Source organism: Hemitrygon akajei, chromosome 15 (genome assembly GCF_048418815.1).
Source record: "Hemitrygon akajei chromosome 15, sHemAka1.3, whole genome shotgun sequence".
Lineage (NCBI taxonomy): Eukaryota > Metazoa > Chordata > Chondrichthyes > Myliobatiformes > Dasyatidae > Hemitrygon > Hemitrygon akajei.
Window position 1 is genome coordinate 80,148,496 of NC_133138.1, and position 26,244 is coordinate 80,174,739.

Genomic DNA, 26,244 nt, shown 5'->3' on the forward strand with positions numbered 1-26,244 from the left:
TAATTCTGAAAAAATTTGACAATGTATAATCACATATCTCCCCACAGAATCAATTATTACATTTTGTATTTTAATTGGTAAAGATTTATTAACCAGAATTGCAACTCCTCTCGATTTTGAATTAAATGAAGCTGCAATGACATTTCCAACCCAATCTCTCTTTAATTTCTTATGTTCTGTTTCTGTTAAATCTGTTTCTTGTAAAAAAGCTATATCTCCTTTCATTTTCTTAATATATGTTAAAACTCTTTTTCTTTTCACAGGTCCATTAATTCCATTAACATTAAAACTTAAAAAAATAAGTAAATTAATCATTCATAATACCTTGGGAACTCTTTAAAATTCCCCATGTTGCTATGAGTTTCTCCCCAACCATCCAGGCAAAAAAGAAGAAAAATAGAAGAAAGATAACTAATATATAAGAAAAAAACAAAGTACCCCCCCCCCACTAATGTTGCAAGTAAAAAGAACACAACATTAACCCCCTCCCCCATTTTACAGGTCATGGCAATCGCCATGATTGTACACGTGAAACTCGCAGCCATCGATCAGGAGCTCCTCCAGCTCCCCCGCAAAACAAAAAGAAAATATATTAGTGAAGAAAAAAAAGAAAATAATTAATGTCTCTACTCCCAATTAATACTCCTCAACTATTTTTTTTATATAAATGTCCGTCAAGTCCAACCTTGTTTCAGTCTTCATCATTAGTCCATTTCATTTCTATAATTCTTTACTTCTCTTCGTGGACATCAGGTAATTCTTGTACAAATTTCTCCGCTTTCTGGTAGTCAATGAAAAATCTTCTTTCTTTGTTATCCAGGAAAATTATCAATTTTGCTGGGTAGCTCAATAAAAATTTATAGCCCTTTTCCCATAAAGATTTTTTCACTGGATTAAATTCCTTCCGCCTCCTCAGAAGATCGTAACTTATGTCTGGATTTTAAAAAACTCTTTTCCCTTCTATTATCAATGGCCCATTTCTCTTTTTAGCACCTTGAGTAGCTGCCTTCAAGATCATTTCTTTATCTTGGTACCTTAAGCATTTTATCAAAATTGATCTTGGATTTTGATCTTGTTGAGGTCTTGGTCTTAAAGCTCTGTGTGCTCTTTCAATTTCAATTACTTGGCTTCCTTCTTTCATTTCCAAAATTTTCGGAATCCATTCTTGATAGAATTTTATTGGATTTTCTCCCTCTGTACCTTCCATAAGACCAACAATCTTGATATTATTTCGTCTACTAGAGTTTTCAAGCGTATCTATTTTTTCCAACATCCGGTTTCTTTCTATTGTCCAGGCAAGATTATTGTCTTCTATCTTATCTATTCTTTCAGTGTTTTCTTCCACTTTTACTTCCATCTCTTTAACTTTATTATCCATCTTCTTTTGTTTTTCCACCACATTATCGAGTGTATTCTGCATCCTTCTTATAGCTTTTAATATATAATATAAATATATATATCAGGATATCTTTTATGTCTCCTTTAATCTCCTCCTTCTTTTCCTCTTCTTCTTCCTCCGAATTTCCCAAAGATTCTGATTCCACTTCCGATTCACTTCCAGTTTCACTTCCAGCCGTAGTTGGGATTTGTAGTTTTGTTAATATCTGTTCATGCATACTCGTTTCTTTGCGCATGCATTGTTCTTGCCGTTTCTTCTTAGAGACCACCGACATTGCTGCAACTTCCTGTCCCGCATCATCAGAAGTGCCATGCACATCGCCGGGAGGTGATCCAACTTGAGTCCGATGCTTCGCCGAGACGGTTAGGCCTTTTTCCCCGCCGATTTGCGCAGTCTTCGAAATAGTAGCTTTCTTCTGTTTCGGTTTAGGAGCCATATCAAAAGATAATCCTGAGTTACTTATAAATAGTTTCTAGTAGATATTTATTAACTCTTCTTCACTTAAACCCTGTTTCATTACTTTTTACGAGGGAGCTGGATTCCCAACGTCTCGATCCTACGTCATCACGTGACGCCCCCCCACCAGCACCATCTTGCAGAGATGTCTGATTCTAAGGCCCAATTTCATTGCCCGATTCAAGGGCCTTAGCCTGAAACATCAACTTTTTACTCCATTCCGTAAGTGCTGCCGGACTTGCTGAGTTCCTCCAGCATTTTGTGTATGTTGCTCTGGATTTCCTGCATCTGCAAAATTTCTTGTTTGGGATTGTTATTTTTACTATTTCTCTAACCTTGAGGGAACTCAACTTGTTTATCTCATTCTCTTGACTTGGTTTTGTTACATAATAACACCAAAATATTTAACATTATGATTCCTGTTTTTTCTCAGTCATTCCTTGGCATTACTAATAATAAGAGATTTCTAGACATGTTATTTTGCATATCTACATATGTTTAAATATTCATATTGAAAAATGAGGAAACTGAAGTAACCACCCCCATTGTTCTTCGCAATAACGTTCAATCCTACAGACTGAATACATTATCCCTCAGGCGCAAAACTATGGTTCACCTAAATGGATTGTTTGTCAGCATCCATGAGTGACTGACAAGAATATATTAATTACAGGACTGAACTATTCCATCTACAGCTAAGTAGTTTCCTTTCAAACCATTTCTTCCTCCTTGTTCTCACTTACCCTCTTGTTCAACCAAAGTTGCGTATGTGTGCATGTGAAAGGCTTACTCTGCTTAAAACCAATCACTACTACTTAAGTCAGCCTTCAGCTTTTAAAGGGAAGAATTTTTTTCAGATTTTTGAAGAGGTATCTAAGGGGATGGATGAAGCTAGGACAGTGGATGTTGTTCATATGGACTTCCTTTGGAAGAAGTCCGAAACGCAGGCTGATCTGGAACACAGGAATCAGGGGAAGCAAGTGAGGTGGATTCAGTGGCTCAGTGATAGGAAGCAGAGGGTTATAATTGAAGGTCCATTCTCTGACTGAATGCCTGAAGTTACTTCCACACTGGACTGGATAATTTTGAGAACGATAGGCGTCCACACTGTGTGTTTTTAAAAATATCTCCGTCCACATTGAAACAGAGATTTCGGCAAATCTCTTCCTAATGCGCATGCGCAGGACTCATCTACGGAAAACAAGCAACGTGTTTGGTGTTGAATCTCGCTGTGAAAGACGGTGCATGTTTGTTTAGTTACAGTCCAGAAAAACTTAAACGAAGGGCAGCTGTTGGCTGTCATGCAGGAGGATTTAAAAGTAAAAAAAATACTGAACCGTATGGAGGCAACTGACAGGGAGTTCACGAACATTGAAAAACTGACTAACTCTGTTGCATTAATAAAGCACCTTGTTAACTGTGTAAAACATGTTTGCATCAGTATTATCTTGTATTTCCATACAATGTTACATTAGGCTGTTACACATCTATTGTCAGAGAAGCACTTGCATAAATAGGTAAACCATCTTCATACAAGCAAGGACAGAAAACAGGGCAAAGTGAGTACAGTATACTTATTTATTCAGTAAGTTATGGGTCAAAGTATTTGGTGAGTACATTTCTAACTCTGCTGGCTTCAGTCTCTTTGTCGTCTGTTCTGAAATTGTTAGGTTGCGTTCAAGAAAACAATGAAATGGTGCGCTGCCGTCTGACAGCGTTTTCAGATTTCTCTGGTTACCACCGTCCACACTGATCTGCCTGAGTGGCGTTTTCAAAAATACCCACCCTGGAAAGCGTTTCTGAAAAGCTCCAGTTTCGGGGGACGAAAATGCCATTTTAGTGTGGACAGAGGGTAAAAACGAAGAGAAAAAGCTTTGGTTACGGATTTATCCAGCGTAGTGTGGACGTAGCTTGAGACTAGTGAAGTGCCCGAGGGGTCAGTGTTGGGTCTTCTGTTATTCTTTGTTCATGTGAATGATCTGGAAGTGAATATACATGGCACAAGTAGCAAATTTGCTGATGATACTAAATTAGGTGTTGTTGGTGAAGCAGATTACAATGAATAATAAAGTTTTGATCATTTTAAATGTTCTATCACTGAGCAGCAGTGAACCATCTAATTGGCCTATAAGAGTTCTCTTTGGGAACTATTTGACTTGATCAGCATTTCTGATCTGGCTATTGTTCACGATTGCACTTAATTTAAGAAAAATTGGGGGAGAGATGCTGAGCAGTGGCAAATTTAGTTAAGTGTGATAGTTTAAGGTGCTGGACCCCAGGATAGGGAGTTTGTAGAGTGCCGAAGGGATGCATTCTTGGAACAGCTTGTATGAGAGCCGACCAGGGACAAGGCTATTCTGGATTTAGTGTTGGGTAATGAACAGGATTTGATAAGTGATCTTGAAGTAAAGGAGCCATTAGGAGGTAGTGACCATAATATGATAAGTTTTTATCTGCAATTTGTGAAGGATAAGGGCAAATCGGAGGTGTCAGTGTTGCAGTTGAACAAAGGAGATTATGGAGCCATGAGGGAGGAGCTGGCCAAAGTTGACCGGACGGATATCCTAGCAGAAAAGACAGTGGAACAGCAATGGCAGGTATTCTTGGGAATAATGCACAAGGTGCAAAATCAGTTCATCCCCCAGAGAAGGAAGGATTCAAAGGGGGGAAAGGGGCCTCAGTGGTTGACAAAGGAAGTCAGAGACTGCATAGCATTAAAAAAAAAGGAAATATGACAGAGCTAAGGTGAGTGGGAGGACAGATGATTGGGAAGTCTTTAAGGAACAACAGAACTTAACTAAAAAGACAATACGGGGAGAAAAAATGAGGTACGAACACAAGCTAGCCAGGAATATAAAGGAAGATAGCAAAAGCTTTTTTAGGTATGTGAAGAGAAAGAAGATAGTTACGAACAATGTTGGGCCCTTGAAGAATGAATTGGGTGAAATTGTTATGGGAAACAGAGAAATGGCAGAAGAATTTAATGAGTACTTTAGATCTGTCTTCACTAGGGAAGACACAAGCAATCTCCCAGATGTATGGATGGGCCAAGGACATAGGTTAACAGAGGAAATAGATTGACATTAGGAAGGAAACGGTGATGAGAAGACTGATGGGACTGAAGGCTGACAAATCCCCAGGTCCAGATGGTCTGCATCCTAGGGTACTAAAGGAGGTGGCTCTGGAAATTGCAGATGCATTGGTAATCATTTTCCAATGTTCCTTAGATTCAGGATCAGTTCCTGAGGATTGGAGAATGGCTAATGTTATCCCACTTTTTAAGAAAGGAGGGAGGGAGAAAACAGAGAACTATCATCCTGTCAGCCTAACATCAGTAGTGGGGAAGATGCTAGAGTCCATTATTAAAGATGAAATAGTGGCATATCTAGATAGCAGTGATAGGATTGGGCCGAGCCAGCATGGATTTACCAAGGGCAAATCATGCTTGACTAATCTATTGGAGTTTTTCGAGGATGTAACCAGGAAGTTAGACAAGGGAGATCCAGTGGATGTAGTGTACCTGGATTTTCAGAAGGCATTTGATAAGGTCCCACATAGGAGATTTGTGGGTAAATTCAGAGTTCATGGCATTGGGGGAAGATATTGACCATGGCTAGAAAACCGGTTGGCAGATAGAAAGCAAAGGGTAGCGGTGAATGGGTGTTTCTCGGAATGGCAGGTGGTGACTAGTGGGGTGCCACAGGGCTCGGTATTGGGACCACAGCTGTTTACGATTTACATCAACGATTTAGATGAAGGCATTGAGAATAACATCAGCAAGTTTGCTGATGATACTAAACTGGGTGGCAGTGTGACGTGATGAGGATGTTGGGAGAATTCAGGGTGACTTGGATAGGCTGGATGAGTGGGCAGGTACTTGGCAGATGACGTTTAATGTGAATAAGTGTGAGGTTATCCACTTTGGGAGTAAGAACAGGAAGGCAGATTATTATCTGAACAGTGTAGAGTTAGGTATGGGGATAATACAAAGAGATCTAGGAATCCTTGTTCATCAGTCACTGAAGGTGAATGAGCAAGTGCAGCAGGCAGTGAAGAAGGCTAATGGGATGTTCGCCTTTATTACAAAGGGAATTGAGTACAAGAGCAAGGAAATCCTTTTGCATTTGTACAGAGCCCTGGTGAGACCACACCTGGAGTATTGTGTACAGTTTTGGTCTCCAGGGTTAAAGAAGGACATCCTGGCTGTAGAGGAAGTGCAGCGTAGATTCACAAGGTTAATTCCTGGGATGTCCGGACTGTCTTACGCAGAGAGGTTAGAGAGACTGGGCTTGTACATGCTGGAATTAAGGAGATTGAGAGGGGATCTGATTGCAACATATAAGATTATTAAGGGATTGGACAAGATAGAGGCAGGAAATATGTTCCAGATGCTGGGAGAGTCCAGTACCAGAGGGCATGGTTTGAGAATAAGGGGTAGGTCATTTAGGACAGAGTTAAGGAAAAACTTCTTCTCCCAGAGAGTTGTGGGGGTCTGGAATGCACTGCCTCGGAAGTCAGTGGAGGCCAGTTCTCTGGATGCTTTCAAGAAGGAGCTAGATAGGTATCTTATGGATAGGGGAATCAAGGGATATGGGGACAAGGCAGGAACCGGGTATTGATAGTAGATCATCAGCCATGATCTCAAAATGGCAGTGCAGGCTCGAAGGGCTGAATGGTATACTTCTGCACCTATTGTCTATAGATGCATTTTCCACTGTCACGCCAGGGTAGGACTTGTATATAGAATTGCAGGGCACTGCTGAGTGCTGTAGAACATAGGAACCTAAAAGTACATGTGCACAGTTTGTCGAAAGTGGCTGTAATTAGACTGGGTGGTGAAGAAGGTAATTAGTGTGCTGATCTTTTTCAGTCAGGGCAGTCAGCTCAGGAGAAGGAGATTATGTTGGTGAGGCCACACTTGGAGCACTGTGTACTGTTTATTGTCACCCTTTTGTAGGAAAGACTTTATCAAGCTTTAAGAGGGTGCACAAGAAATTTACAAGAATGTTACCTGGGCTAGAGGACTGAAGTTATAGGAAGAGGTTGGCTACTTGGAGCTTAGCCAGATGGGAAATGACCTCATAAACCTTTATAAAATCCCGAGGGATATGGATAAAGTGGAAGGTCATGATCTTTTCCCAAGTGCTGGAGGGTTCGAAGCCAGAGAGCACAGGTACAAAATAAGAGGGGAGAGATTGAAAAGCAAGCTGAGAGGTAGGTTCTTTCTACAGAAGGCAGTGGGAGCCTGGATAAAGTGGTCAAGGCAGGTACATGTAGGGGAAGTGTTGTTGTCCAAGCACAAGCAACTTGGACTAGCAGGGAGGCTGCTGTGGTTAGCATGGACCAACTGGTTGGTTTCCATAAGATAAATTGTGGTCAATCAGGGTGGCCTTGCCCTGTTCCTTACTGAGGTTCAAGGACAAATGCTGGCTCTCAGAGCATTCCTGTTCCTACAACCCTATTCCTACACCCTGTAATCCAAACTCTTTTGCATGTCTATCACTTTCTTTGTATCCCCTAACATCTATGCATGGGCAAATTACAGTGGTTACGTAATCTACAAAACAGCACATCTTTGTTTCTGCAAACTCCAGAGTAGTAAAAATCCTTCAAAAACACCTCAGCAGTTGTGGGTAATCGTTTTAAATGGCTTCCTGTGGGTGTCTTCCTGCCACTGGATGTGTTAATTCTGGGGAATTTAAGAATGCATTAACAAGAGTACTGAGGTCCAAAATGACACCAGATTAGTTTTGCGCACTACAGCAGCATCTGTCTTCTCCCTCTATCTCCAGTATGTGTTCCAATCCCCTCACCAATATAGGGTCCTGCATGGGTCAAACCACTGTGTGCTTGTAGAGTGGTTGCATTTTTGAAACAAAAGGGTGTTGAGTGCAAAGCTAATTTAGTACCATTTGGATCTTAGCACTTCAGCTAATGCTCCCTGTTAGTCCCACTGGAATGAACATCCCCATCCTATTCAATATTTAGCCTCTTGTTTTTGTTTGCTGCTGTTTCTGATGCAAGTAGCCTGAAGACCTTGACTGATGTTGTTTAAGGAAAGCCTGCCGTTACTGGTTTCCTCAGCATTTATAACAAATTCTCAGCATTTTAATAAATATCTGGGTAAATTATTAGTGATATTCAATCAATTTGAAATCCTCTATAGCCCCAGCAATTACAGAGACAATAAAATACTACTCTCACATTATATTTATTATAAATTCTCATGATGCTAACACTAAAAACCTATTGGAATGAAAGGATGCATACTCTTTATGAAATGAACTCGAAAATGAAGAGGGAGTTAATTTGATATCTATTTCATGGTAAGACGAATAAACTGTTTCTGACAACCCGTAAAGGGATCAGCTGTCTTCATTTGCCTTTCTGTGTTAGACCATCCACAGAGGTGAAATGAAGGGTAAACAGAAAACGTTCCTTTGTAAGGGAGACTGCACCAATGCAGCATACAAGAATACACCGCCAAAATCCTAAACAAGGTTGAACACTTCAGATTCAAATGTGCGAGCGGTGATTGAATCTTACCTTTGTTAATATGTGTGCTTTATAATTCTGCCCTTGGCGTTTTTCAGTTGAGCACAGCAATTAATAAATACAGATTTATATCACTATTTGAAGTGCCTATTGTTAAGTGTTCCATAATATTTCAGCAAGCTCCTCACACTGCTGTTGTATTTCAGTGAAGACCGAACCTCAGCAGGCTGACTAACAGAATCTAAGTTATGCTTGCTTTATTTCTGCCCGTGTTAAGATAAAGAGCAAGACGTAGAGGAAAAACAATTAGTTTAGTATTAGAAAATGCTGCTCTGTGACCTGACATGATTTTTATGTTGTGGTATTTCCATCTAGAATATATTTATTGCAATGTGATTTAAAACACAGCTGGATATGGGAGCCCCATTTTAGATTATTTGCATACAGGAAGCTTCAAAACATCTTATTCCTTACATGGCTTGCCTGTGCTTGAGTGACTGTGCTTGGCAGGTATCCGCGGGTACCAGCTAAGGCATAAATTAGCATGCATAGTGCAAAATTTAGCTGTACTGTACTGAAACAGCAACACCTGCTGTCTCAAGGTGGTAAAAGGTTAATATGCCAAATGAGACAGGAGTTTAAATTTCATTGTTCCATTTGCAACCCAGGTAATCTTCTAAAGAGCCATATTTACCTGTTAGGAGAAAATTGTGTATTTGATATTCCAATGAAGAAAATGACTATTTTGGTAATTTGGTATATGCACAACATTGATTTGTGTGACTTGGTACGTAAAGGTTGCGGGTTTACTATGCAGAGGGATTTCAATCAGATTAACAATGGAGAACAACTGATTTCGCCTCTTTAGGATGAGGGGGCCTAATGACCTCGAGAGAACTTGCAGCTTCCTGGCCACTCTCCGTTTGAGGATCTTGTGTGAAAGAAGATTGAAAATAACTATTTACATCTTTGTCCAAATAGCTAGTCAGATATAAGCTTGCATGCAAATGTCTCCCTTGAAGCAGTAATGGAAAGATTCTGGAGTGCTTAGAATTACAACCTTACAAGGGTCTGGAAGTGGGTGAAACTGTTCATATTAGAGCTTTGATTAGATATTACAATGTAAGTTCATTAATTAGGACCAGCGAGCGGAGCAGTTTGTTGTCCTAGCACATGAGTATATGGGCTCTTTGTCTGTGGATGCCGTAGGAAGTTTAATTTTCAGGTCCTTTCACTGCTCGGCAGCTACAGCTATATTTAGCTGCCAACCAGCTTGGAGAAATCCCTATACGACAGATCAACCATTGCACCTGCCAATCAAGAGATTAGCTCAAGTACTTTGTGCACGTAGGCTATTTTATACTTAATTGCTAGAGTTAATCCACAGTCTGACAGACAGAGGTGTTTGATCTGTTTTCTGAGGTACTTGATTGAAGCTGGCTTTGCAGTTGATTTTTTTTATTGTGGTCTTATTGGTTTCTGAAACTCAAGGGTTTGAAACAACATGTGTTGCCTGTCAGCCTTGTATTGTGTTGCCACAGGCTTAACCATATGCTGGTTGCCGCCTAATCTTCCCGAGCTCGGAGACTGGTTGACAGTATTGGAAAGCGGAAATCACGGTACAGTCTGCTGCTAATAACAAAATTGCCTGTGAGCCCAGTAACGTGAATAGATTTCCTCACTAATGTAAATCCTTAATGCTAATGAGGGCAGCTACATCTTTTAGGTTACACACTTGAATCTTGTTCGCCACCACCATGGTACCATGTATAATTGAAATTTAATTTAAGATGGAATGAGCCAAACTAATATCAGTTGAATATTGAAAATATCTGGAATCTCTGAACATGTAGTAACCAAAATTTATTTTAGACAATTCTCTACTGCCCGTTATGTCATTGGCATTTAGTGCAATAATGAAAGTCCTCCATCTCTCAGGTGCTGTTCAGGACTCCCTTCATCATGTTTTTTACTACAGTTACTCATGCGAGTTCTGGGTGTAGCCTCAGGAATACAGTCACACTCAGATGTAGAAGGATTCTTCATTGCTGTTTCCGTAACAGTTTTGTTTGACCAATCAGGGTTGTTAGCCATGAGCTGAACCAGAGAACCTGGAGGACTGGTCAACCACTCTTAGTCTATCCTCTACCCTTTAACTTGTTTTCCATGGATGTCTCTACCAAGAGTCAAAGCATAAAGCGATGATTCCAGCCAACATAGCTCTCCTGGTCATTGAGGCAAGCAAGCCCCCAAACCCAACAACAAGGTCATGGTCCTCTTGGGGGATTTTAGGCAACAGGATGGTGCTAATGTTCCAAAAGCAGCTTGTCACTTGACACATTTGCAAAAAAAAAATCATTTGTGTTTAATAAAATGGCTAGTGTATATTTTGCAATATATTTGGGTGAAGATCTACACCCAAATGTGTCCTATACTAATATATATCCCATTCTTTTAATGTAGGCCTTAATCAGATAGGAGAAGTTGATGCTCATTCTGTGCAAACCAAACTGAATGGAACCTTGGTATGAAGTGGAAAGAAAATGACGGTCAAATTAGTCAGAACCAGTGGGGTGCCTTAATTCTAATGAACTAACAGTTACAATTTATGTTGTAGGTTTAATCTGAGGGGTTTGAAATTCTATGAAAATGTTGGTCGTATTAGTATTTTCACATTCATTAAGACTCATCAGTAAACACAAGATGTGCACTAAAATACATCTCTCATTAGAATGCTTATGCTTATCAACTTCACGTAGCTTTGCGTAAGGGCACCACAAAATGGTTCTGTAGTGAGGCTACGTACTTTGAATCATTCCCTCAGAAATTAGAGAATTTTGAAAGCTGAGGTGACATTTTGCCGCTAAATTTGAACTTTGATGAATGATATTGCGTGTTATTAAATGGGAAACACACCGTAGTCTCAAGGACCCATTCTCATTTTAGACCTTTCAATAAGCTATTAACTGGAGTTAGTGAAGCAGCAAAATAATATATTACTGGTAATTGATGATAGCAGACAACAAGAATGAAACCAAACAAAATAAGTTAAGCTGTCCTATATCAATGAGAAAAATAATAACAGTGCATTGCAATCATACCAAGCAGAGAATTTGAAAATAATGCTTTGCATCAGCGGAGAATGAATTATGGAGCAACGGGAATTTAAGCAGACATGCATAAAGCAGTATTATCATTAATTTTTTTAGTGTAAAGCACATTTGTCATCAGTTCTTTGTTGGGATATGCTGAACACTTGGCTCATTTCAAAAACTTAACAATACAGTACTCCTACAGGATCTGGTTTGCACCCACCGGTGTCTTGCTCCTGCTTGTTGTTAGAGACATATTTAATTGAGCAAACCTGAATGAATCTTTTGGCTGTGGATGTCGGGATACATTTGACCTATTCATATCCAGTCTCTATTGGCCAAAGTATTAAATGTGAACACTCAGCATATCAGGCAGAATCCACAGAAGGAGAAACAGAGTTAACATTTTCAGTCTGATATGTTGGCTTTGTCCTATAGCACAATACAGGCCCTTCAGCCCACAAAGCTGTGCTGAACATGTCCTTACCCATAGCCCTCTATTTTTCTAAGCTCCATGTATCCATCCAGGAGTCTCTTAAAAGACCCTATCGTATCCACCTCCACCACCGTCGCCGGCAGCCCATTCCACGCACTCGCCACTCTCTGCGTATATGCAAAAAAAACCTTGCCACTGACATCTCCTCTGTACCTACTTGTACTTCCAAGCACCTTAAACCTGTGTCCTTTTGTGTTAGCCATTTAATCCCTGGGAAAAAGCCTCTGACTCTCCACATGATCAATGCTTCTCATCATCTTATACACCTCTATCAGGTCACCTCTCACCCTTCGTCGATCCAAGGAGAAAAGGTCAAGTTCACTCAACCCTGTAAATCTCCTCTGCACCCTTTCTATGGTTTCCACGTCCTTCCTGTAGCGAGGCGACCAGAGCTGAGCACAGTACTCCAAGTGGGGTCTGACCAGGGTCCTATATAGCTGCAACATTACCTCTCGGCTCCTAAATTCAATTCCACGATTGAAGAAGGACAATGCACCGTACGCCGCCTTAACCACAGAATCAACCTGCTTAGAAGCTTTGAGTGTCCTATGGACTCGGACCCCAAGATCCCTCTGATCCTCCACACTGCCAAGAGTTTTGCCATTACTCCCCAATGCCATTCGGCTTTACAATTCAACCGTCAGGGGAAAGATATGTTAAAGTGCCGGGGTTATGACTGAGCTTAAGTTACCATTCAATGTATTTTAGAAAACTATTTAAGAACTTTTTAAAAGCTATTTATTAATGCTTTTTGAGAGGGTGATTTTAGATGCATATCATATTTATACTGAGTTAAGTATTGTATGTAATTAGTTTTGCTACAATAAGTGTATGGGACATTGGAAAAAATGTTGAATTTCCCCATGGGGATGAATAAAGTATCTATCTATCTATCTATTAATGCTATATTCCACCATCATATTTGACCTACCAAAATGAACTACTTCACACTTATCTGGGTTAAACTCCATCTGCACTTCTCAGCCCAGTTTTGTATCCTTTCAATGTCCCGCTGTAACTTCTGACAGCCCTCCACACTATCCACAATACCCCAACCTTTGTGTCATCAGCAAATTTACTAACTCATCCCTCCACCTCCTCATCCAAGTCATTTATAAAAATCACAAAGAGTAGGGGTCCCAGACCAGATCCCTGAGGCACACCACTCATGTCCAAGCTGCTGAGGATTTCCAGCATTTAGTTTTTATTTCAGATTTTCAACATCTGCAGTTTAGACTTTTGTTCAAGGTGAATGTTATGGGGAAAGACGCTTCCTGTTGGCACTACCTAATGCATAACTGTTTTCTTTGTTGACATATTCCCCTGTTAAAGTCACCTTTGACACAAATGAGTTTTAAAACATAATGTTTACAGCAATAAAAATGTTTTTAAAGTACACCTGGTGCCATATGAATCACTGTGAACACATCCACTGATCAGCCCATTCACATGTGATAAAATGTGATAACAGTTTCTCCAGTGATAACAGCTTAAACTGTGGTTTTGGAGCTAGAGAAGAGCTGGGAGGCTCAACCACAGAGTTGAGAAATTTGTGGACAATATTTCCAAAAAATGTGGATTATGATTCAGAGTTTGCAGGATGAACCAGGAGGAGTAGGCAAGTAGAACAGGAGTCCAATCAGTTCTACTTAGACCAACAACAGATTATTCATTTTGGATACAGGCCAGAGTGATGGTTTCCTATGACAGGGTGATGAGAATGGGTTTCATTACATAAGGTGGCAGACTAGTGCTTTTTCTGGCCATAGTTGTCTTATTTGCTCCAAAACCCAGGATGTAACTGTTTGGATACAGCACGCCTTAGAGGAGGGGAGTTATCAGCCAGAAGTCATTGTCCATAATGGTAACAATGACAGAGGAAGAAGAGGTGACTTCTTGTAATCAGAATTTAGTGAGTTAAGGCACACAAGCAGAAATTTCAGGAAGACAGAGCAGATGAATTTGTGGCTGGAGGGATGGATGGATTTAAATATTAGAGATTTTGGCGCTGATTCCAAGACAGTTAAGACCCAAGTTAGACAAATTGGTTACACCTCATCTGGACTGGGACTGACTTCTCACAAAGAGGTTTAGTAAAGCTCTTAGGATGGGTTAAACTAGATTAATAGTGGGGTGGGAATGTGAGTAGAGTTGGGAAAGAGAGAACAAGGATGGAAATTGACATCAGACACACTGTAAGCAAAATAATTGGGCAGCAGAAAGAAGGGCAGGTAAAAACAAGATCAGAGCATTGCAAAATGCTAAAAGACCAAATTTAAAGACATTATGTAAATGTAAGCTGCATCTGCAGCATGGTAGATGAATTGATAGCATAAGTAGTCGTATATGCAGCCCAAGATCTTAAGGCACAAACTAACGGAGATGGGAGTAGACTCTCACATGGTGGATTGGATAGTGGACTACTTGACAGATAGACCTCAGTATGTGCGGTTGGGAGACTGTAGGTCTGACACGGTGGTCAGCAGCACAGGAGCGCCGCAGGGAACCGTACTCTCTCCGGTCCTGTTCACCCTGTACACATCAGACTTCCAATATAACTCGGAGTCCTGCCATGTGCAGAAGTTCGCTGATGACACGGCCATAGTGGGGTGTGTCAGGAATGGACAGGAGGAGGAGTATAGGAAACTGATACAGGACTTTGTGATATGGTGCAACTCAAACTACCTGCGTCTCAATATCACCAAGACCAAGGAGATGGTGGTGGACTTTAGGAGATCTAGGCCTCATATGGAGCCAGTGATCATTAATGGAGAATGTGTGGAGCAGGTTAAGACCTACAAGTATCTGGGAGTACAGTTAGACGAGAAGCTAGACTGGACTGCCAACACAGATGCCTTGTGCAGGAAGGCACAGAGTCGACTGTACTTCCTAAGAAGGTTGGCGTCATTCAATGTCTGTAGTGAGATGCTGAAGATGTTCTATAGGTCAGTTGTGGAGAGCGCCCTCTTCTTTGTGGTGGCGTGTTGGGGAGGAAGCATTAAGAAGAGGGATGCCTCACGTCTTAATAAGCTGGTAAGGAAGGCGGGCTCTGTCGTGGGCAAAGTACTGGAGAGTTTAACATTGGTAGCTGAGCGAAGGGCGCTGAGTAGGCTACGGTCAATTATGGATAACTCTGAACATCCTCTACATAGCACCATCCAGAGACAGAGAAGCAGTTTCAGCGACAGGTTACTATCGATACAATGCTCCTCAGACAGGATGAAGAGGTCAATACTCCCCAATGCCATTAGGCTTTACAATTCTACCGCCAGGACTTAAGAACTTTTTAAAAGCTATTATTAATGCTTTTTGAGATAGTGATTTAGATGCATATCATATTTTTTACTGAGTTAAGTATTGTATGTAATTAGTTTTGCTACAACAAGTGTATGGGACATTGGAAAAAAAGTTGAATTTCCCCATCGGGATGAATAAAGTATCTATCTATCTATCTATCTATCTATATGATATCATCTAACTACCATTGCTGAAATGTGGTTGCAGGATAGGAACTAAATACTCCAAGATGTATGACTTTCAGAAAGGACAGGCAAAATAGAAAAGGAGGTGATGTAGTGTTGTTAATATGGAAAGAATTCATAACGTACTTGTGAAGGATTGGCAGTTCTCTGTAGAATTTGAAATAGTTTAGGTGGAGCTCTGTGAAAGCTGTTTAAAGACCTTTCAGTGCACTCAGTATAAAGGAGAAAATTAGACTTGTATGTAACAAGAAAGCACAATAAATATAGAAGACCTTAACCTACACATAGATTGCTACAGCTAATTACTACTAGCAGTGTTGGAAGAGAATTCCTGAAATTTATCTGAGAGGGACTTGAAGATCAGTATGTTGAGAAACTAACAAGGGAGTATTTGGAAATGGTGGTACGGACCAGGTATGGATTAATTAATAAACTTGTTGCAAAGAACCCCATGCTAGAAGTGTCCAAAATGCAGAGGCATTTTACATTTAAATTTGAAAGTGATGTGATTCAGTCCAAAATCAGGGTTTTCAATTTGAAGGCAGGAAATCATGGAGGTGTGAGGGGCAGGTTGGCTGGATGGTAAATGGCATTAAAGTGTAGAAAAATGTATCATTGTAACACAAGAATAAGGGACAGGAAGAGTCCAAATGGCAGTGTAAGGCTACTCTAGAATTTCTCAAGATCATGACTGACGTATTTATTTATTTATTGAGCTACAGCGTGGAATTGGCCCCTCCAGCATTTTGAGCTGTGCCACCCATCAATCCCCTGATTTAATCCTAGTCTAATCATAGGACAATTTACAATGACCGATTAATCTACCAACCGGTATGTCTTTGGACTGTGGGAGGAAACCGGAGCACCTGGAGGAAGCCAAAGCAGTCACAGGGAGGGCACACAAACTTCTGAAAGGCAGCGGTGGGAATTGAACTTGAGTTGCCTGTATAATGAAGGGTCTTACTAACCACTATGCTAGCTCTATTTTCCTGCACTATACTTAATTTTCTGCAATAGTAAACAAATTTAGTAATGTATCAATTCAAAAATAGGCCCTTCACAGCCTGCAGAGTGGAGAATTTCAAATTTCTCTAGCCTCTAAGATTGTGACATTTGGTTCTAGACTTCTCAGTCAGAAGGGAATATGCTCCCAGTCTCCATCCCACCAAGCTCTATAATAATATTGTAAATTTTAAAGAGATTGCCTCTCATTCCTCTAAACCATCAATCTGTCATCATAGAGCAAAACTGTCATTCCTTGAAACAGCCTGGTGAATCTTTGTTGCACTTTGTTAATGGAAAAGATGTGACATAGAATCATAGAGCATAAAATGTGACCTGTCAGTCCATCTGGCCCATACTAACTGCGATGCCCACCTAAGTTAGTCCCATTTGCCCACATTTAGCCTATCCTTCTAAACCTCTTCCAATCCATGTACCTGTCCAAAAGTCTTTTACAAGTTGTTAACAACTTCCACTGGCAAAATTTTCCAATAAGTACAATCTTTTATGTATACTAATAATGTTTTTCCCTCAAGTTCCTATTAAATCTTACCCCTCTCATCTTAACACTATGCTCCCCCCAACTTTGGGGGGGAAAAGACTGAGTGCATTCACCCCATTCTTGCCCCTCATGATTTTGTAAACCTCTAAAGAAAAAATCCTTGTCTATCCAACTTCTCACAATAACTCCATCTCTTGAGTTCTGGCAACATCCCCGTAAATCTTTTAAGCATTTTTTCCATTTAATAGCCTGGTGACCAATTGTACAATTGCAATGTAACCTTCCCAACATCCAGATAGTTCAAAATTCCCCAAAAATTCAGATGCCTTTATGAATGAAGTCACTGGAGAAAAAGTACTGATGGATTCAAAGCAGCTTCTTTATTTGACAAAACAAGGAACAGCAAGCATCATATGGAGATGCTTTTGGTTGAATGGTCAGGCTGGCCCAACATGGGACTCAATATTCTAAGTGCTAAACATAAAAAGACAATTCCATATTTACAATGTATCAACAATGCTTTCTTTGAAACTACACACAAACTTCCCTCCTCCTGATTTGCACCCACACCACAGACATCCGAGTGAATTTTAATTAGTGTTGTCTGGTCTGGGATTGACAGCTTTTAGGAACCTGTTGTTCAGAGCTGCACTCCAAATTAAATCCATAATTCATATTCAGATCCAAAGACAGGTGGCCAAAGTCATTTGTTAAATATGAATGTGCTAAACCCAAAAATTGCTCTAACAATCTTTACAGATACAGACTAAAACTATATATAATTTTTATTACAGCCTTAGATAATTGCAGAAACAGATTTATTTCTACACTCAAATCATCTGGTAATAAAATCCACCATATCATTTGTCTTCCTAATTACCTGTTACATCTGCATGTCGGTGCAAGAACACCTGTGTTTCTCACAACACAAGTCTTTCCAAACTTGCACCATTCAAAAAATGTGTGTGCACTTAAGTGAATGGCTTCACATTTTTCCAGAGAAAGACTTCAAGGGAATATAGATGAGCTAAGTAGATGAACAATAAAATGGTGGATCAAAAACAATATGAAAAAATGCAAGTCCACTCACTTCTGTTCTCTGATCTATATGCGCATTGTAATATTTTTTTAAATGGTAGAAGACTGAGAAATGTTGATGTTCAAAGGTGTCCTGGTGTATGTGCCATTGAACGTCACCTACAACAGGTAGGTAGGATGACAAATGGTGCATTGTTCAAGGATTTGAGTGCAAGAATAAAAAATATTTTACACAATCTTGGTGAGCTAACACCTTGAATACTAAGCATAATTTTGGCCTCTTCATCTAACTGTACTTGCTGCCTCAGTAAACCAGTTAGGATAATCAAAGACCTCACCAATCCCAGACATTCTTTCGTCCCTCCACTTCTCATCGGGCAGAAGATACGAAATCCTGAAAGCAAGTATACCAGGCTTGAGGGCGGCTTCCATCCCATTGTTAGATTCTTGAATAAACCTCTTGTACATTAAGATGAACTCTTGACTTCACAATCTAACCCATTGTGATCTTGCACTTTATTGTTCACCTGCACTGAACTCTCTGTAGCTGTTATATTTTACTCTGCATTGTTATTGATTGACATTGTTCTACCTCGATGTAATAAATTGATCTGTATGAACAATATGCAAGGACAAACTTTTCACTGTATCTTGGTACATGAACAAACACTAGTACAGAGATTTGCTGTGGGGTGAGTTGAGAGAAGATTGAACCCAACCATGATGATCTCGTTGTTGGTACCTGACATGACTGACAAGCTGCCCCACATATTTGTTGACATTAGTTTGGTTGAATGGGGTTGTAAAGCAACTAAGATTGCAAAAAGTGAGATGCCTGGCTTGATGATGATGATGACTAAGATGCACCAAGATAGAAACAAATCATTGCAGACTGTCTTCACATGACTATTCAAACTGCTTTGTTGATTGAGTCTCAGGGCAGAGGTTCAGTACTCCAACTACAATATGTTCTCAACTCTGAATCCTGCAGCTGCCGTACTTGCCAAATCTGTAACTCCTGTGTATGCTTGGAAGTGAGAGATGGAGGAAGAATACATTTAGTGCATTAAAGACACTATAGTTTTTGGTGATGGAAAATCTCTCAATATGCTTTTGGATGTTGGTGGGGATCTGACAAATCCATGTTAAGCATTCTAAACAAAGTATTAAAATAACCTCTGAGGAAACAACAACTACAGTGTATAATCTCTGGAAGATGTATAAGAATAAGGTGCTCAAGTTCCTGCCATTAATATGAATATCCCTGTCACTAAAGAGCAAATTTGACTATCTTTACAGATGCAGAAAATGACTTATTGATGGTATAAGACATGCCACAGATGTCATGATTGCTGCCAAGGTGTAAGAAGACAGTAATGTGGGCAAGGGTGTGCCCAGCCTCTTTGAGGCTTTGGAGCAAGAGTTATTGTAACAAATATTGACCCCGTCAATACACTACAAGCTGCGATAGAAAGCTATAAGGTCACAACAATGGATGAAGCTTGTGAAGAAGGGAATATCTTTGTAACAACAACTGGCTGCAGATATATCATTGTGGGAAGGTACTTTGAACAAATGAAGGATGATTAAATTGTTAGTAACATTGATCACTTTAATATTAATCTGGATGTAAAATGTTGGCTAGGAATGCTACAAAGAAGGTGAACACTTAATCACAGTTAAGAGAATCACAAACACAAGACAGTACACTGTTGCTGGAAATCAATGCAATATCACACAAAATCCTGGAGGAACTCAGCAGGCCAGGCAACATCCATGCAAAAGAGTAAACAGTCAACATTTCAGGCCGAGACCCTTCATCAGGACTGGAAAAAAAAGATGAGAAGTCAGTGTAAGAAGATGGGGTGAGAGTAGGAAGCAGTATGAGGTAATAGGTGATAGGTGAAACCAGGAGAGGGGGAGTGGTGAATTGAAGTAACAGGAAGTTGATTGGTCAAAGAGATCAAGGGCTGGAGAATGGGGGGTCTGATAGGAAAGGAGAGAAGACCATAAAAGGCTCAGAAGGGGAAGGAATACAAGAGGGAGTTAATTGAGAACACATTATCTCCGGTAAATACAATTCCGGCATGTGGAGTGTGTTTAAATATCAATTGCACAGAGCACTGAAAAGGTATGTTCCTGTTAGGAGGAAGGACAAGGAAAACTATGAAAAGCGTCGGAGGTTAGGATCAAATGGAGCACATGGATATAATAAAGGCAGAAAAGAACTAAAAAAGGAAATTAGGAAAGCCAGCAGGAACCATGAAATGCCCTTGACAAGTAGGATTAAGGTGAATCCCAAGACTTGCAATACATGCATCAAGAGCAAGCTATCACCAGGGAGAGGATAGAACCACTCAATGATAATGGGGGAAACATTTGCTTGGATGTGGGGAATGTGAATGAGGTACTTAATGAGTACATTGCTACAGTATTTACCCAGGAAAAGGACCAGGAGATCAGTGCTGACAGTGTAAGTACAATACAACATTTAGAGGCTGAGGAGAAGGAAGTGTTAGGCCTCATATAAGTATAAGGTGGGTAGGTCCCTAGGGCCTAATGGGATTTACCCCAGATTATTGGAGGCAAGAGGCAAGATTGCTGGGGCCTTGACTGGTATCTTTGTAAACACGAGGAAATCTGCAGATGCTGGAAATTCAAGCAACACACACAAAAAGCTGGTGGAACGCAGCAGGCCAGGCAACATCTATAGGAAGAAGTACAGTCGATGTTTTGGGTCGAGACCCTTTGCGCTGATGTAGGGTCTCGGCCCGAAACGTCGACTGTACTTCTCCCTATAGAAGCTGCCTGGTCTGCTGCATTCCACCAGCATTTTGTGTGTGTTGCTGGTATCTTTGTGTCCTCTTTAAGCACAGGCGAGGTCCTGGAGGACTGTTGAGTGGCTAAAGCTGTACCTCTATTTAAGAAGAGAACGAGGGAAAAACCTGAGAACTATAGACTGTTGAGTCTCATGCCAGTTGTAGAGAAATTCTTAGATATAAGATGAGCATTTGGAGCCCCATGGCCTTATTAGGGAGAGCCAGCGTGGCTTTGATGGCTTTGTGTGTGACAGGTCATACCTGATCAACTTTATTTAGTTTTTTGACAATGTGATGGAAGAGATTGATAAGGATAGGGCAGTAGATGTTGTTTACATGGATTTTAGTGAGGTTTTGATAAGTGCTTCATGGGAGGTTAATCCAGAAGATTAAGATGCATGGGGTCCATGACGAATTGGCTGTTTAGATTTAGAACTGGCTTGCACATAGAAGATAGAGGGTAGTGTTTGAAAGGACTTGTTCAAGCTGGAGGTCTGTAATTAGTGGTGTTCCGCAGGGATCTGTGCTCGGACCTCTGATTGTGATGTAAATAAATGACTTGGATGAGAATGTAGATGGATGGGTTAGTAAGCTGATTGGTGGAGTTGTGGATTGTGTAGAAGATTGACAAAGGATACAGCATGATGTGGATCAGTTGCAGATATGGGCAGAGAAATGGTAGATGGAGTTTAACACAGATATATTTGAGGTGTTGCCCCTTGATAGGGCAAATGCAATGAGACACTGCACTGTTAAGGGCAAGATCCTTAACGGTGTTGTTGAGCAGAGAGATCTTGAGGTCCAAGTTCATAGCTCAATGAAAGTGGCTGCACAGGTTGTAAGGTGGTCAAGAAGGCTTATGGAATGCTTGTTTTTGTAAGTCCAGGCATTGAGCTCAAATGTCAAAAGGTTATGTTACAACTTTGTAAAAATCTGGTTCAACCACATCTGGAGTATTACATACATTGCTGTTTGCCTCACAATGCTGAGGCTTTGGAGAGGGTGTAGAAGGGGTTTACCAGGACACTGCCTGGTTTAGAGGGCATGTGCTATCATGAGAGGCTGGACAAACTTGTGTTGTTTTCTCTGGAGCAGTCGAGTCTGAGTGGAGATCTGATAGAGGTTTATAAGATATTGAGAGGGATAGATAAAGTAGACAGAGAGTATCTGTTTCCCAGGGTAGAAATGTCTAATATCAAAGGGCAGGCATTGCAGGTGAGAGGGCTAGGTTCAAACAGGATGTGAGGGGTAATTTTTCACTCAGTGGTGGATGTGCTGCCTGGTATGGTGGTAGAGGCAAATATGTTGGAGGCTTTTAAAAGACATTTAGATAGGCACATGGATGTGAGGAAGATGGAGGGATATGGACATTGTGTAGGTAGGAGGGATTAGTGTTTGGGTGTTTTTGATTTACTTTTTAGCTTTTTCAATATAACATTGTGGGCTGAAGGGCCTGTTCCTGTGCTGTACTGTTCCGTGTTCGAAACCAGAGAAGCCGGATGAGCCAGTGGCTGCTACGCATTTGGAGGGAATAGAAGTGAAATTAACCAAGCTACCAGAGGATATCAGTCCTGTTATCTCAGAATTCCTACAGATGGGCCTTTTAAACCAGATCATTACAGATACTGAGCCCCATTCATTCCTGCTCCAGAGTGTAGCAACATTCCTCAAAGAGAGTGAATTTATTGGTGTCCTTGAAGGCAGTTCTAATGGTCAAATAAATAGTCCCAGCTGATTGTTGCTCAGCTGTAACCATTCTCTCACCAGAACACCTTTGTTTTGCACTTTCAATGGTTTTGTAATCAAATTTTTCTTACTAGACCAAGTTGCTGGAACAGGAGATATTTTCCAGATGATTTCTCAAAAGTCAAGAATGAGATGCAAAGTTCATGGTTACAGCCGTTTTATTTGATGTCCATCAACGTACAGATCAAGCAGCGTCATCTTGAAAGAACAATTAACAAAAAGTAAAAACGAGAGCAAGACAAGTCACAAAGATCTGGAGATTTTGTGTTCTCCCTTTCTACTGCAAACTAGTTTAAGATGGTTAGATAAGGAAGTCTGCTCTGATAGGAGCAGCCTGTGAACAACAAGGGCAGTTTGATTTACTATGCAATGATGTTTCAGGCTTACAGACAGATGCATTTAATCCAGTAAGAGATTGTAGACCTTCCTTCGGGAAGGCTGGACTCCTGCTCACTTTCTGCACTTGCCTCAATGATTTCAATCTTCCTTGGTGCTTTAATCAGTGGGATTGGTGAGAAATGGAGTCGCTTATGGACTCGTGCCCCGTCTCCAGGCTTCTTGGCCTCGGCTGCACACTTCGCTTGAGGACTCACAGAACCCTCTCAGCAAAGCACTAGACCGCTCAGTTGGCCTGAATGCACGCCACCAAAATGCAAATTACAGGCTCCAACAGTAGCAGAACCACACTTGAAAGAGAAAGTGAAAGAAGTAGTTTTGTGAACCATCTGGAGGATGTCACTTGTAGTTGCGTAGTGTTCTGGCACCATCATTCTTCTAGGAACGTGTCCATCCTGGTAACGTTGGCTGACTCTGACCCTGTTTCACTTCATCTCCTAGTTCTTGTCTCCTTTTACCTCAGGACTTGATTACTCAAATCACTGCTAGCTGTTGAACTCTCCAGGAACTTGCCTCACAAGTCCCTGCTGTCCACCTAGTGTCTGCTGACATATATTGACTCGCAGTTAAGCAACACAATGTTTCTTTAAAACTCACTCATCCTATCCCATCTGGACCTACATTCCTTTGAAATATCCGCTATTTTCCACTTTTGGCCTTCAGATCAACTTCAGATTTGATTGTTTTGCTCTGGTGCCAATCCTTCCGGTGACAAAGGCCCCAAATTTTAAAATTCCCTTACTAAACCTCTCCATCACTCTTCCTTCCTCCATGGCAATTCTTTAAAATCTAGCACTTTAAGTTTCTGGACATCTGCTCAAAATATTCCTTATATACCTGAGTGGCATATTTAGCTTGATAACTCTGCTATGTGTTACTTATACTTATTAAAGAGAAGGTATCAGGATTTATTTAACATAATTGTGTGACTTGTTTCAGTATGAGATTACAGTGCAAGCTTCTCAAAAGTTGCCTGGGTATAATTGAAAATTACAGTGGCTTTTTTTTGGAGGCTAATCAAGGTTGTGGATGGTGGTTCTGGGAGAAGGAGCACTTTGAATTTTAGACAATAAGCCCTCTGCCCTAGCCATCTTCTTTGGTTCCTATTCAGAAATATTTCCAACTGTGCCAGGAGGCTAGTTTTTAATTTGCTACATTGATTGTCTAGTAGCTTTTAAAATGGAATTGCCGAAGTTCAACACAGGCAAAGCTTAATTAAAGTGAAATCCTTTCTGCACAAAATTTTGAGGCAGGCAAGAGAAATTCTTTATTTCTACAAACTGGATTCAAATTAAATTAGAGACCTTCCAATCAAGTTTCAATTGCTATGAAGTATTTATAAGACCGTAACATATAGGAGCAGAATTAGGCCATTTGGCCCGCCATTTCATCATGGTTGATCCATTTCCCCCTCAGACCCAATCTTCTCCCGATATCCCTTCATGCCCTGACTAATCAAGAAATGATCACCCACTGCCTTAAATATACCCAATGGTGCTTGACTCCTCTGGTCACTCCCCCATCACAGGAAACATTCTCTTCATATCCACTTTGTTGAGGCCTTGCGACATTCAATAGTCTCAATGAGGTCACCTTCATTCTTCTGAATGGCAGTGAGCAGAGGTCCAGAGCCATCAAATGCTCCGCATATAACCAGCCCTTCGATCTCAGGATCATTTTTCCTTTGACCACTTTCCAATGTCATCACATCCTTTCTTAGATGAGGGGCCCAAAGCTGCTCACAATACTCCATGTGAGGCCTCACCAGTGCTTTATAAAAGCTCAAAATTACATCTTTCCTTTTGTATTCTAGTCCTCTCGAAATGAATGCTAACATCACTCTTACCTGACTGTGATGCTCTATAAAATTCAATTTTGTAAGTGTAAGTAGTTTATTCTTTTGAGTTTTATTTCTCTGTTTTTATTTTCTGTGTGATTCTGAGCTTCACAGACATGGAGAAGGAGAGACCAGTTATTTTAGTTGAAGGTAAATTACACTGGTACATCATGAGGTTTGGTATGATAGCCTGTTCAATCAAGTTCTCAGGCTCAGTTTACTTAATTGTAGTCCAGCACCAGTCTTCTGTTTAAAAAGGGCTGAGGCCCTTCTTCAGGACTGGAAAGAAAGGGGACAGATGCCAGAATAAAAAGGTAGGGGGAGGGAAGGACTAGCTAGAAGATGACAAGTGAAGCCAGGTGGATGGGAAAGGTAAAGAGCTGGAGAAGAAGGAATCTGATAAGAGTGGAGTGTGGACCAAGGAAGAATGGACAGAAGAAGGGGCACCAGAGGAGGTAATAGGCAGGTAATTAACCTAGCTCTAAATCATTCAGTCATAATTTTAAAAAAGTATGATTTATTCCTGCAGATAGCTGCTCTTGTTAGAATGCATAGGATTATGAAAAAATATGGTACAGGAACAGGCTATTTGGCCCAACTGGTTCATGCCAGTGCTTATATTCAGAATCCTGTTTAATATCACCAGCAAATGCCTTGAAATTTGTGGAAGCAGTACATTACAATACATGAGAAATACAGAAAACAATTACAGTAAGTATATTTATCTATGTGAAGAAGTTAAATAACAATAAGTACTGCAAAAACAGAAATTTAAAAGAAAGTAGTGAAGTAGAGTTCATGGGTTCAATGTCCATTTAGTAACTGGATAGCAGAGGGGAAGTAGCTGTTCCTGAATTGTTGAGAGTGTGCCTTCTGTACCTCCTTCCTGATGGTAACAATGAGATCAGGACATGGCCTGGGTGGTGGGGGTCCTTGATGATGGAAGTCACTTTTTTGAGGCACTGGTCCTTGAAGATCTCTTGGATAATATGGAGGCTGGTATCCATGATGGAGCTGACTAATTTTACAACTCTCTGCAGCTTCATCACTCAACTAGCTAGAATATCACACTCCTGTATCCCCTCTCATCTCCATCTGCGATTCTGCCAACAATTGCTGTATCATCAGCAAGTTTATAGATGGCATTTGAGCTATACCTAGCCACATAGTGATGGGTATAGTGAATAGAGTAGTGGGCTAAGCACACATCCCTGAAGTGTACCAGCGTTAATCCTCAATGAGGAAGAGATATTATCACTAATCCACACAGATTGTGGTCTTCTGGTTAATAAATTGAGAATCCAGTTGCAAAGGGAGGTAAAGAGGCCCAGCTTCTGTTGCTTTTCAATCAGAGCTGTAGGAATGATTGTGTTCAATTTTAAATAAATTATTGAGGTAGGGTTCATGCATTCAATGTTTATTTAGTAATTGGATATCAGAGGGGAAAAAGCTGTTTGTGCATCATTGAGTGCATGGCTTCTGTA

The 26,244-nt window shown here is 40.6% G+C and overlaps 1 protein-coding gene and 1 pseudogene across 3 annotated transcripts in view; both read left to right on the forward strand.

Moving 5' to 3' along the window:
• jakmip2 (janus kinase and microtubule interacting protein 2) overlaps positions 1 to 26,244 on the forward strand; it is a 261,397-nt gene that overhangs the window by 118,023 nt on the left and 117,130 nt on the right. The gene's annotated exons all lie outside the window — the stretch shown is intronic.
• Positions 18,710 to 19,635, forward strand: LOC140739085 (adenosylhomocysteinase A-like; annotated as a pseudogene).